At 47.0% G+C, this 12,245-nt stretch overlaps 1 protein-coding gene across 23 annotated transcripts in view; it reads left to right on the forward strand.

Annotated features, from left to right (window-relative positions):
- r3hdm2 (R3H domain containing 2) overlaps window positions 1-12,245 on the forward strand; it is a 41,075-nt gene that overhangs the window by 1,224 nt on the left and 27,606 nt on the right. The window contains exons 1-2 of one of the 23 annotated variants that reach the window (XM_028997624.1): window positions 10,917-11,657; window positions 11,749-11,803. The exons of 18 other annotated variants lie outside the window; for them this stretch is intronic. The gene's annotated coding sequence lies outside the window, so the exon portion shown is untranslated. 4 more of the 23 variants (XM_028997625.1, XM_028997627.1, XM_028997626.1 and 1 more) reach the window with 4 other exon arrangements.

Below are 12,245 nucleotides of genomic sequence, written 5' to 3' on the forward strand. Positions count from 1 at the left end.
CGCCTGTTGCTGATTGTCACCAAGCACGTGCACGAGACGGGCATGACAACCAGGAACAGCTTGAGTGCATCGACTCGGTGTCGACCAAACAAACCCCGGGGTTAGTTGTTGGTCGGGCTTGACAGATGTATTTTTTTTCCCCCCCACAGTAGAATTGAATATTTTCATATTTTGTAGGGATCAGAATCTAATTGCGTTGTCATTGGGCCCACGCGGTGTTATCTGGTGGAAAAATAATAACGTCAGCACGAATCCCGCGGCGTGATACGCGGATGCGACCAGGGCTGTCGGATCCTTGCATGAAAAAAATGAGAGCGTGACACGGTGGAGACATGTCCTTATTTTGGAAACGGCAGCCTGCACGGTGCTGCCGAAAAATCGCACGAAGCTTGCCTCCCTTGTGGATTCGGATTCAGCGGTCAGTCTGAGTCTGCTGGTGGAGCAGCGTAAGATGGAGTGAGGGTGATGCCCAGTCCACTGCGTGTGGACAGATGTGTATTTGAACTCTGCCACAATCCCAACGACTCAAACATCAGGAAACTGTTCACATGGGCCGAGTCATGTTGCTGCTTATGGGAAGACATGATTATTAATTCACATTTAATTAATGTGAGTCCGGTTTACATCATACTGGAGTTGGATATGCTAGGGTCATTTAGAAATCGTCTAGAAAAAAAAAAAAAAAAGTAAGTAAGTAAGTAAGTAAAGTGATTGTCACTTGGGATGCACAGCACACGGTGCACACAGTGAAATGTGTCCTCTGCATTTAACCATCACCCTTGGTGAGCAGTGGGCAGCCATGACGGGCGCCCGGGGAGCAGTGTGTGGGGATGGCCACCACTGCCCCATTAATAATAAACAGCACACAGAATGAAATAATGATGCATCCAAGTCCACATTTGTTGATGAACTTGACACTATTTTATTTTATTTTCATCCGTACAACTTTTTTTTTTTTTAAAGGGTTTTCTTATAATGATTGTTATCATTTTATAATTTAAAAGTGACAGACTTAGGTTAGCGGGCACAGAATTAACAGGATGTGTTGTTTCTGATAAGTTCTCACCCATCTGATGTCATTCTAATTTCCTAAGAGAAAAAAAAGTACCCCAAAGCAGTAAGATAAAAAATAAAAGCCGAATGTGGCGTTCTCTGAGATCCCCGCTGCGCGGTTTTAACTGCGACGGGCCGTACTACGGCTACTACGTCTGGAAGCGTGGCGCGGCCGTTTAGAGCCAGATCTTTGCAACACGAGACTGTTTAAAGTGCAGTGGTCCAATCAAGGGCAGTAATGGAAAATCGATGTTTGCTAAATTATTCAAGAACGCGGCCTGTGTGAGCGCCGCGTGGCTTAATTATTATTTCCCGCTTGTTCTGGCGGCCCCGCCGCTGTTGATGGATGCGCGGCCCTTCAGTATGTTATTATACTCTCTAATGACTTCTTACAGTAGATTGATTTGCATTGTGCCCGAGGAGGTGTGTGTGTGTGTGTGTGTTTTTTTTTTTTTTTTTTCTCTCTCTCTCTCTCGCTCGCCCCCCCCCCCTCCTGCTTTGATCATTTATGCATCAGGGCTGCATGAAATAAATGCAGTAATTTAGATCGCTCATTATATATCGCCGTAGCAGGAACGGCATTGAACTCACCGATTCGTAGTACAGTAGAGTGCGTTGTTGGCAAGTCCCCGTGTTTTTTTGGCCGGAATGTGGGTGAAAAGTCGTTTCTTCGCAGTCTGTATAAAGTTCATCGGGTTTGTGATGACGGGACACTTGGGGTCAATAATTACACAAGGGGTCTTATTAATAAATGGACCGGTAACTAGCATGTGGGTCTTGTTGTTTGGGAATGTTTGGTCACAGGGCAGAAGTCCGCCCGGCACGAGGAAACCTGTTGCGCCCTCGAAGGACGCCGGAATATCACATAAAAAGATTTCTTTTTTTTTTTTTTCTTTCCCCACCCCATCTTTGAACTCATTTAAACCGAACAGCTGCCTGCTCTGAATTTAGATCCAACCCTCCGTGCCGCATCTCAGCCTTCTCGGCCGTTACTGGCGAGAATCGACTGGGAAGCCACGGTTCCCGAGACGGCAGGCGGTTCTCCGCCATTTTTTAGCCAGTGACACTTTGTGCCGGTCCATGCCCAGACCCTGGCGGTGCCCTCTCCCAGCGACGTTCCGCCCGTTCATTGCAGGACGCCTGGCGTCGTGCGGTATATTTAGGGCATTTAGATCAGCGCGGCATATTTTTCTCCCGCCGTACCTGCGCCAGGGCTGGTGGGTAAAAATAACTGGGCGGAAATGGAGAATTAGCGCTAATGGATTCAGCAGAGCTGGGCCGAGCCGTGCGTTGTCGAGGCCGGGCCGGTTTATTTACGCGGAATCTGTGTCTTCTGCCTGCTGCCGCCCGACTCCGTGTTTGCAGCGGTAGCGGCAGAGCGGCGTTTTTTTTTTTTTTTTTTATTGCGAGATCTATTTATAGAGGCCTGCTGGAACACCGCGGCACTGCTGCTGTCTCTCTCTCTCTCTCTCTCTCTTTCCCTTTCCCTCTCTCCCCCTGCCTTTCTGTTGAATTATTCTACCTGTCACGACTCTGATATTTCATCACCTGTTTATTTGCATTTAACTCTCGAACGTATGACTATACACTGCATGCAGTTTTAAAGCAAATAATATCATCTTTTTATGGCGCTTTTCCTAATTGTAAAAAAAAAAAAAAAAAAAAAAAACTTGCAGGGCAGGTTCGAGCGTGAGAGCTGTGATTAAAAAAACAAAAACAAAAAAACACCCGGTTGCTGAAACGGGCCACGTCCCTTTCAGCCGTGACCACGGCGGATCCTCCGAAGGCGCCGGCGACCGCCAACAGCTCGCCGTATCGGGTGGGCTGGTGTATCAGCAGGTGGCTTTGTAGACTCGACACCTTTCTTCCTTCAATTCGACAGAGCACTGCCGTGCCATTTGGCACTGTGATTAAATTATCCATGATGCTCATTTCACTGAAAATTGTCTGATGCCGAGAGAGAGGTGATTATGTAATAATTATAACAGAAGCGTTATAACGGAAGAAAGAAGACTTTCTCTGCCGCAAAAAGAATAGTCGACCAAGACGTGAGTGATTTATTTTTTTTAATAAGGATCGGGTCTCGGATTGGGCATTGCTGTTTGAGTGTCTCAGTCGCACGCGATCTCTTCTCAACACTTAACATGCAGCTAGATTATCAGCACTGTAACTGAATTCGGACCAATCTGAACGTCCCCAACGCGCTGCCTCTTTTGGAGTAATATTTCATTGCTTTTTTCAAAGAGTTTTCTTGCTACATATCCAATTTTGGCACCCGTGTGTCTTTATAATTTACGATTAAAAGGAAGAAAGTGGAGTGATTGTCATTGTGAAACACCGCAGCACAGCACATGGTGGCACGGTGAAATGCGTCCTCTGCTTTTGACCACCACCCTTGGTGAGCAGTGGGCGGCCATGACGGGCGCCCGGGGAGCAGCGTGTGGGGACAGCGCTTTGCTCAGTGGTGCCTTGGCGGGTCGGGATTCGAACCGGCGACCTTCTGATCACCGGTCTGTTTCCTTACCCGCTATGCCTATTAAGTGATTGCTGTGTGAATGCATCTGTGGAGGGCCGGAATGCAAAAGAATTAAATTTTTTTTTAAATCTGCCGTAGACCTGCAACTTGAGATTTTTCAAAATGCTAAATCCTTTATAAAGTATAGCAAGTGCTCTACTTTGAAATATGTTTTGCTTCTCAAGAAAAGCCACTGTTAGCATTATGTAACATTGAACAACATCTATGGTGCTGGACTAGCCAGTAGTGTTCAAGACATTCAAATTTAATGTACCTGCTTTCTAAAAAATGTCGTTTTAATCAGTGTTTGACAGGTTTTGTTGTTCGGTTGCTTGCAGCTTAGAACAGTGGTTTTAGTTTTTTTACTGGTTTGTATTGGTGCAAATTTAGTTTAATGAAAAACCTAATTGCCACAAAGAATCAAATGTATATTTGGAGTAGATTTTTGGTGCTGACCAGTGGATTTTTTTTGTCGTGTTGGTTGTCATGTTGCATTCGTGCCCCGCCGCTCTGAACGTGCATATTACACCGGAGTTGTGATTTCCAGTGAGCGCGTGCACAAGGCACCTGTTGCAACCTGCTACCTCCTCATATGAACAAAGATAAGCCCTGGCCGCAGCAGTTTTTGGAAATGGATTATTGCGTGAGCATATTCTATATTAACTCTACATACTGGTAGTAGTGGGTGGTAGTAGCCTAGTGGGTCCAATCTGCTTTTTTGAACCAGAAGACCCGGGTTCGAATCCCACTTACTACCATTGTGTCCCTGAGCAAGACACTTAACCCTAAGTTGCTCCAGGGGGACTGTCCCTGTAACTACTGATTGTAAGTCGCTCTGGATAAGGGCGTCTGATAAATGCTGTAAATATAAATGTAAATATATATATATATATACTCTCCGCCCACTGTCACAACACGTTCAGATTGGCGGTGGGGAAGTGGTGGCCTAGCGGTTAAGGAAGCGGCCCCGTAATCAGAGGGTTGCCGGTTCGAATCCCGACCTGCCAAGGTGCCGCCGAGGTGCCACTGAGCACCGTCCCCACACACTGCTCCCCGGGCGCCTGTCATGGCTGCCCACTGCTCACTCGGGGTGATGGGTCGAATGCCGAGGACAAATTTCACTGTGTGCACCATGTGCTGTGCTGCTGTGTATCACAAGTACATTCTTCACACCAGGTTTAGGACGAATCAACATTACATTCTGTTGCCTTAGCTACTAATCACAGGCGTTCTCTTTTTTTTTTATTAAAAAACGGCGCCTGTTATGAATCACACTCCTGCCATATACTGTAATGTATGCAGAAGTCCACAGCAGTTAAATTAAAGCCTAATTAATAATCCGCTTCTGAAGCCGTATTGATATGTGAACTGCAACGAAGGTAGTAGGACTGTGCCGAGTGGCTGAGGTTGTCGCTGTTTCGCTCACAGGTTTCATATTTAGTTGTAGATATGACCTGACGTTGCCAACTTTGCACGCTCTTCGTCGTCCTCTTTTGGTTCTTTAAACTAGCTGCCATTCACAAGAACAGGGGTTCCGCAACCCGCGGTTCCGGAGCTGCGTGTGGCTTCTTCAGCCTTACACTGCGGCTCCCTGAGGCTTTGGAAAATGAATAATAAATAAAGCGGCTTTTATAGTCTGGAATTTGGAGGTTTATTGTGGTCTTGTAACATTATTAAAATGCAGTGTGTTTTATTTTTTGGTCGCTCAAGACAAGTGACACCCCCACCAGAGCTGGCCATCAGTTTGTTCAATTAGAGCAGCGTTTCGAAATCTGAAGCCTCACGTGCAAGCAAGCGATTGTTTGCAACATTTAGTGTTCGGTGATTTGCATGCGTTGGGAAGTAAGTTACGTAGAGTTAGCGTAGCGCAGCTCCTACAATTTGCCAGATTGACAAAGTCCTGTGGATGCAGAATGAACCGTATTTACGTTAAAGAAAGACTCAACTTTCAGACAAATTCACCTGGATGACGGAGAATCTTCGCAGACACAGCGCAGCTAAGTTAGACCAGATCTCCTCTTTTTCTCCCCCCGAACATGTCTGGGTGATTAAACAATCATTTTACAGCATTTACCAGACGCCCTTATCCAGAGCGACTTAGAATCAGTACTTACAGGGACAGTCCCCCCCCGGGAGACACTTAGGTTTAAGTGTCTTGCTCAGGGACACAATGGTAGTAAGTGGGGTTTGAACCTGGGTCTTCTGGTTCTTAGGCGAGTGTGTTACCCACTAGGCTACTACCACCCTGACTACCACCCAATCGTTGTACAAATTCATGCTAGTAAACAACGTGCAGTGGTTGTGAACCCCCCCGGCCCCCCAAACCCTTTGCATAAAATGCAACACGCTAGCCTAGTTGTTCATTAATTTTTTTTATGCATAGCGTAAAAGTAAAAACGATATGTGCTGCGTTATCTTTGCAGCTCCCTTTGCTTTGTCTTTTGTGGAATCCGGGTCCAAATGGCTCTTTGAGTGTTGAAGGCTGCATCTGTAGACGACATGCGGCGTCTGACGATGCGACCGCTGCACGCGTGCCTGTCCGCGGTCGCTAGGAGCCGACGAGACGGTGCCCTTTACGCCGGACCAGCCCGCAGGCCCCCATCACCGCGTTTGCAGTATTACTCTGTGTGATCGAGGATGGGCAAATGAGGCGTGTTTGGGAGAGAGAGAGAGAGAGAGAGAGAGAAAGGTGATGGGAGGGGAGGGGAGTGGGAGGAGCCAGATTGTAGACTATCGGCGGAGAGGCAGAACGGGCACCGGCGCTCGGCGGCACTCGCCGCTCATTCAGAAAAAGGAGGGGGGGGGGGGTGAGAGAACGTCAAAAAAGAGGGGCGCCCTTCGTTCACACAAAAAAAAAAACCCACCGGCGGCTGCCACGGGGGACGGGACGGGACCGAGGCAGACATCTTTATTCCTGTGATTTTCCTGCGTTAGAGATGGACTCCGGCGTGGGGTTTCAGCTCCGCTCTCCGAGGTTCCTCCAGCCCTCCTGACTCCCTCTCAGCCGTGCGCCGGACACAGTAAGCCGTGCGTTTGGCGCGCGGTGCGTAACGCGCGGTGCGTAACGCGTTGCTGTCCACGACGTGCACGTTTCCAATCTGTTCTGCATTCCTGCTCTTTAACTTTTCCACGCGACTTTAGTTTCTGAAACCACAGGGAGGACCGGGCGCTTGTAGCAGTTTCTCAGGTGTGTGTTTATTCAAGTTATTAATAATTGATAATGTGCATGGATTATTGTGGCAGTATTTGCGTCATGAGTCGTGTTTTTTTTTTTTTTTTTTTTTTTTTTGGGGGGGGGGGGGGGGGTCCCCTGCAGTGCTATGATGTCGGGCCTTTTTTTTTTGTTTTTTTTTTGATCGAGGTCCCTGTCATGACGCCCACTAGCACAGGGAGGCAGGGCTGCCGCCGCGGCTGCTGAGGTAATGAGGAATTCCCTGCTACTGCGTCCTTCCGCGCCGGGGGGGGAGGGGGCGGAGATACCGGGAAGGGGGCGTCGCCCAGGCTTCATTTTTGCGCGCGTCTGTGTGGTTTGTGCAAGCGTGCAGGGACGGGGGGTGGATGTGTATATATAAAATGGCTTATGTAAAGGTGGAAAGAAAGGATGTCTACCCCCCCCCCCCTCCATCATCACCTTCCAGTTTTTTTTTTTTTGCGCCTCCCTCCCACGCCGCCGAAGCTGTCACAGCCATTGTCTGCATCTCCACCTGCTTCGCAGCCACGGCTTCTCTCCTTATTTATTTTTGAACATAATGTGCTGGAAGAGGGAGGGAGGGAGCGAGCGAGCGAGAGGAACGGGCTGAGCGGTGGGAGGGAGAACGAGAGAGAGAAACGGAAGAGCAGTAAAGCCCTCTTGAATAAAAAATCTGCTACTATAAATAGAAAGTGGCGCTCATGGCCTCGATGCGCTCTCAGCGATGAAAACCTCCCTGTTCTTCTGCTCGCAGCCTCTCTTCCTCTCACCTCATCCCTCCATCATAGTCATCTTCCTCTTCCTTTTTGCAGGATCGCCTCGATAAGCGCGAATATTATAATGTATAGATCTGAGCCAGGAGGTGCATGTCATGAAACTAGTCCGTATATTGCCATTTTAAAAAATCTGGAAGGAGCGCTCCACGAAACGTCGATTCCTCGTGTAGACTGCACTGCGTTTACGTTTATAAAGGTTCCCGTAGCGTCCAACATCATAGCGCTGCATGCTTGCATGCATTATTTACACAGTAAATGGTAGCCGTTACTGTTACGCCTGTGCCACGAGTGATGCGTACCTACATACCTACCATGACACCTACCAACTCTACCAATCTAACACGGCAGGTCAGCGAAAGTGACCATTAGTGAATGTCCATCATACTGTTCAGCCTCAGATGACCTACTGTAGGGTTACTGTACGAGTCTGTTGTTCGCCTTATTAAACCCCGCCCTGGGCTACCTGGAGGACCCAATGCTTACGTGAGAGACACTTTAGACATGATTCTGCAGCACCGAGCTTGCTAGAAAATGTAAAAAACAAGAGCGCTGGGAATATTTCAGACGCCGCCTGATTCGGGGTCATTTTTAATCGAGCTGAAGTGAAAGTGAAGTGACTGTCATTGTGAAACACCGCAGTACAGCACACGGTGACACAACAAAATGTGTCCTCTGCTTTTAAGCATTTTAAGCCATGACAGGCGCCCGGGGAGCAGTGTGTGGGGACGGTGCTTTGCTCAGTGGCACCTCGGTGGCACCTTGGCGGCTCGGGATTCGAACCGGCAACCTTCTGATTACGGGGGGCCACTTCCTTAACCGCTAGGCCACCACTGCGGTAAACACAATTTCCTACCTGTAGTACTTATCATACGTTGCTTGTAAATTTGTTTCGGTGATTTGCCAAAAGTTTTTTGCGAGTTGTAAATTTGTTTTATTAAACGCAGTTTTAAAAAAATAAAATGCTAATTCGATTTGCAGTTCTCGGCCACCATCGTCATCCTTTTAATTACCGTGATAGAGATGTGAACATGCTGAGGAGGGGAAACGGAGTATAGCTCTATAACCAGATTCTGGCCCGATTACAGCTCTAATTGCTCAATGTGTATATATTTTACTTTATATATTTTTCACTTCTGTGGCATGAGAAGCAAGGAGTGCATTTTCTAAAAGTTTTGTTCAAAATACATTTCTTTCATTTATTAGTTTGTTTATTTATTTATCAGTTGATTTCTATTGTTGTGAAGTGTTCTATTGATGCACTTTTTTTTTTTTTTTTAATATTCTAAAAAATAATTATTAAAAAGTTCCTGAGTTTGTTATTCCTCCCCCTGTAATATCAAAAACAGTATTGTGTGTCAAGTACCATCCGTAGTATCGGTATCAAGTTTGAAATTTCATAATCTTGACAACTGTTATCTGTTCAATGGAACATCATGGCATAATTGTTTCACCTCAGACTTGCACCTACTGATATCTGGGCTACTGAGGCGCTGGAATACGGAATCAATGCAGGCAACCTCATCACGTGACACGATGTGATTTTGTTTTCTGTTATTACTTTTACTATGTGACTTGTAAAAGTGAAACGCTGTCCATGGGACTTTTTTTGTGAAATAACCCGAGGCATTCACAAAACTGCTCCGGCATACGTGGGAGTTGGCTTGACGTGAAATTGATGTTTTTATTCGCAATTTGAGGGTTCACGGAAACATGACCTTTACTGCGCGGAGCTTGGCCAGCGTCGTCTCTGATTTGTGTGTTGTGTCTGTTTTATTGGCTCTCGGAGCGCCCCGGCCAGGTAGATGGCTTCCGCCGATGCGCCTGCCGTGTTAATGAGTCCGTGGGAAAATGGATAAAAATACACGCAGTGGCTGCCCCGTTGGGCGAGACTGCTGCTGCTGTAATTGCCTTTAAATTTAGGAAAGGGTTTGTTTTTCGGCCAATGCCAATTTCGGCCAATAGGGTGGTAGTAGCCTAGTGGGTAACACACTCGCCTATGAACCAGAAGACCCAGGTTCAAATCCCACTTACTACCATTGTGTCCCTGAGCAAGACACTTAACCCTAAGTTGCTCCGGGGGGGGGACTGTCCCTGTAACTACATGATTGTAAGTCGCTCTGGATAAGGGCGTCTGATAAATGCTGTAAATGTAAAATGCAATGCGATTTATTCAATTAGGAAGCCAGCATCTTAACAGCGGTCACGAATACGCGACGAAGCCGTCGTTTCGCCGCCTCCTCCCTGCCAGCAGTCTGCAGCAGTTTTAATTTATTTATTGAACAGCTTGTTCTTTGCGTTTATAGGAGGCTGTGTATTGGTTCCCTTCAGACAGCGGGCGGTTCGCTTGTGACTCACACCCTTAAGTTGATCTGTGCTCCTTTCCTCCATCCTGCCTGAGCCCCTTTAAGCCCATCAGCTCCGCTGAGGCCGAGACTCCTTCAAACCTCGCCCCGCGCAGCCGCGCCGAATTAAACCGATCGATCGTCTGCAGATGAGCAGCGGCGGGGTCCAGGGGACGTCTCAGCCAGAGGCCGACGCCTAATTACCGGGGCCTGGAAGCCGGTAACGCCGGGCGCGGTGACTCACGCCGCGCAGCTCTTACAAAGAGCCGGTGATGGCAGCTGTTCGGAAGGTCCGGGCAGAGAGAGGCAAATCTGTTTCTCCGGTTCCAAATTCTCCTTTATTTTTGTTCACTTCTCTATTATTAGCCTCACCGCGGGCAGACCAGGACGACGGCGACACGCGCCGGTATCTGTGGGTGGTGTCGCATTGTGGTAGTTTTCACCGTTGCTGCCTGGGCGGTGTCGCTGCGAGTGGAGCGTGTCTGCCGTGAAAGCGGCCGTGGGGACGATGAGTATTAAAGGCCTTTCTCGGTGTGTGCCGTTGTGGTACAATCGTGTAGAAATGTAAGAGTAGGCCGGGCACTTTGCGTTAGTGTTAAATTCCATATCTACATGAATTGGGGAAAAAAACTAATATAAAATTTTTTATATATATTATATACTGTACTGGCTATAGGCCTGTTTACGATATAGCGAGTTATTAAATCACAAACGTGGTTTGTCCGTTTCCTGTTCAAACATCAGACCAGGTAGGTAACGGAGCCGAGGACGATGTTTTTTCGGCACGGAGCGGGCGTGGGAGGCAAGCGGGGGTGAGGTTAGGGGCTGCGTTTTCGCGTAGGCGTGTGGCAGGTGAGCAGATGGCGCGGTAGCGCGAGCAGCAGACCCTGGCACTGTTGGCAGGGCACTGACGTTGCCCCGGAGCTGCTGCCCCATTTCATTCTAATTAAAACCCAGATTCCACATGGTGCCACACCCGGTTCCAGTCATCAACACTCCAACAGTGATGGGAATGCTTTTTAAAGTGTGTGTGTCCTCATTGTACTTCTTTGGCTTGTGACGTGGACATGGTCTTGTTCATCACTGATGGTGTTGGGTTCAGCTGTTGTGTGTTGGCTAAGGTTTCAACCTCATGAGTCTCATCAATGGAGTTGGTGTGGGTGTGTGTGACTTGGTGTGAGGATTAATGTCTGGTGTCGTGAATGGTGACTGTTCCCACTGTCGCCATCTGTATTTATCGGCATCCCTTTGATGCCCTGGGCTTTTGACCGACTTGGTCCTGTCTGGTTCTCAGGGAGATGCTTTCGGGGGGGCTATATTTGGCTATGCTTGGCTGAACTTGGATATATTTGGCAGGTTAGATGAGCTGGTCTATGTGCTGGGGCTGAAGAGGTCATTTGAAAGAGCCATTGAGTGTTTGCCAGGTCCCAGCCAAATTCCTGCTAAAAAGCAGCTCAGTAGCTCAGAGACTGTTTTGCAGGTAGGTCTGTTTTTGGTAGGAGTGCCAAGCTTACATTTAAAAAAATAAAAATAAATAAAAAAATTGGCTCATATTAAAAAAAGAAAAAAAAAAGGCTCATATTTAAATAATTCTCAGATTATCATCAAACGATCTCTTCAGGCAGTTTTGTACATGCTTAGGGGTCAGTAAGAATGGATTGGATCATAAACATTTAATGCATTTTGAAATTTTTGCAATAATCAAGTTTATTTATTTGAAATGTTATGGCAGAAACGAATCTACGGTTGTGGCATAGGATGGGAGTAAAAATTCTGTTTGGGTAAAAGCTTTTCCACATTTTGCTCATTCTAGCAATAGACTGAAATGTCAAAAGTACAAAACTAAGCTGACATATGTACGTCTATTTTCAGCTGTCTTGAGAATTTCCAGATTGCCTGAAAATTATTATAAAGCTGCCAGTATCAGGTAATTTAATATGGTGTTTGTGTTGCATGATACACAATTCACTTTCTAAAAACCTGAAATAATATAGTAGTGTATTGAAAATGTGCTGTTGGACACAAGAGATAATGGATGTAATAGGCATAACAAGGTGGTTTGAGAGTAACGATACCAAGTTGCATTCACACTGCATTAATAGTTTACTTGTTTACTTTTGGTAGACAAAGTACTGAGGTTTGCGCCATTTGTTACGGTTGACTGTTTACAGTTAAAATGATAATTTTTAATGAAGTAATTGCCATTGTGAAAAAGACCACAGCACACTGTGACACAACAAAATGTGCCCTTTTAACCAGTCACCCTTGGTGAGCAGTAAGCATGACAGGCACCCAGGGAGCAGTGTGTGGAGACGGTACTTTGCTCAGTGGCACCTTGGTGCTCTGGGATTCGAACCGGCAACCTTCTG

The sequence above is a fragment of the Denticeps clupeoides genome, chromosome 12 (assembly GCF_900700375.1).
Source record: "Denticeps clupeoides chromosome 12, fDenClu1.1, whole genome shotgun sequence".
Classification (NCBI taxonomy): domain Eukaryota; kingdom Metazoa; phylum Chordata; class Actinopteri; order Clupeiformes; family Denticipitidae; genus Denticeps; species Denticeps clupeoides.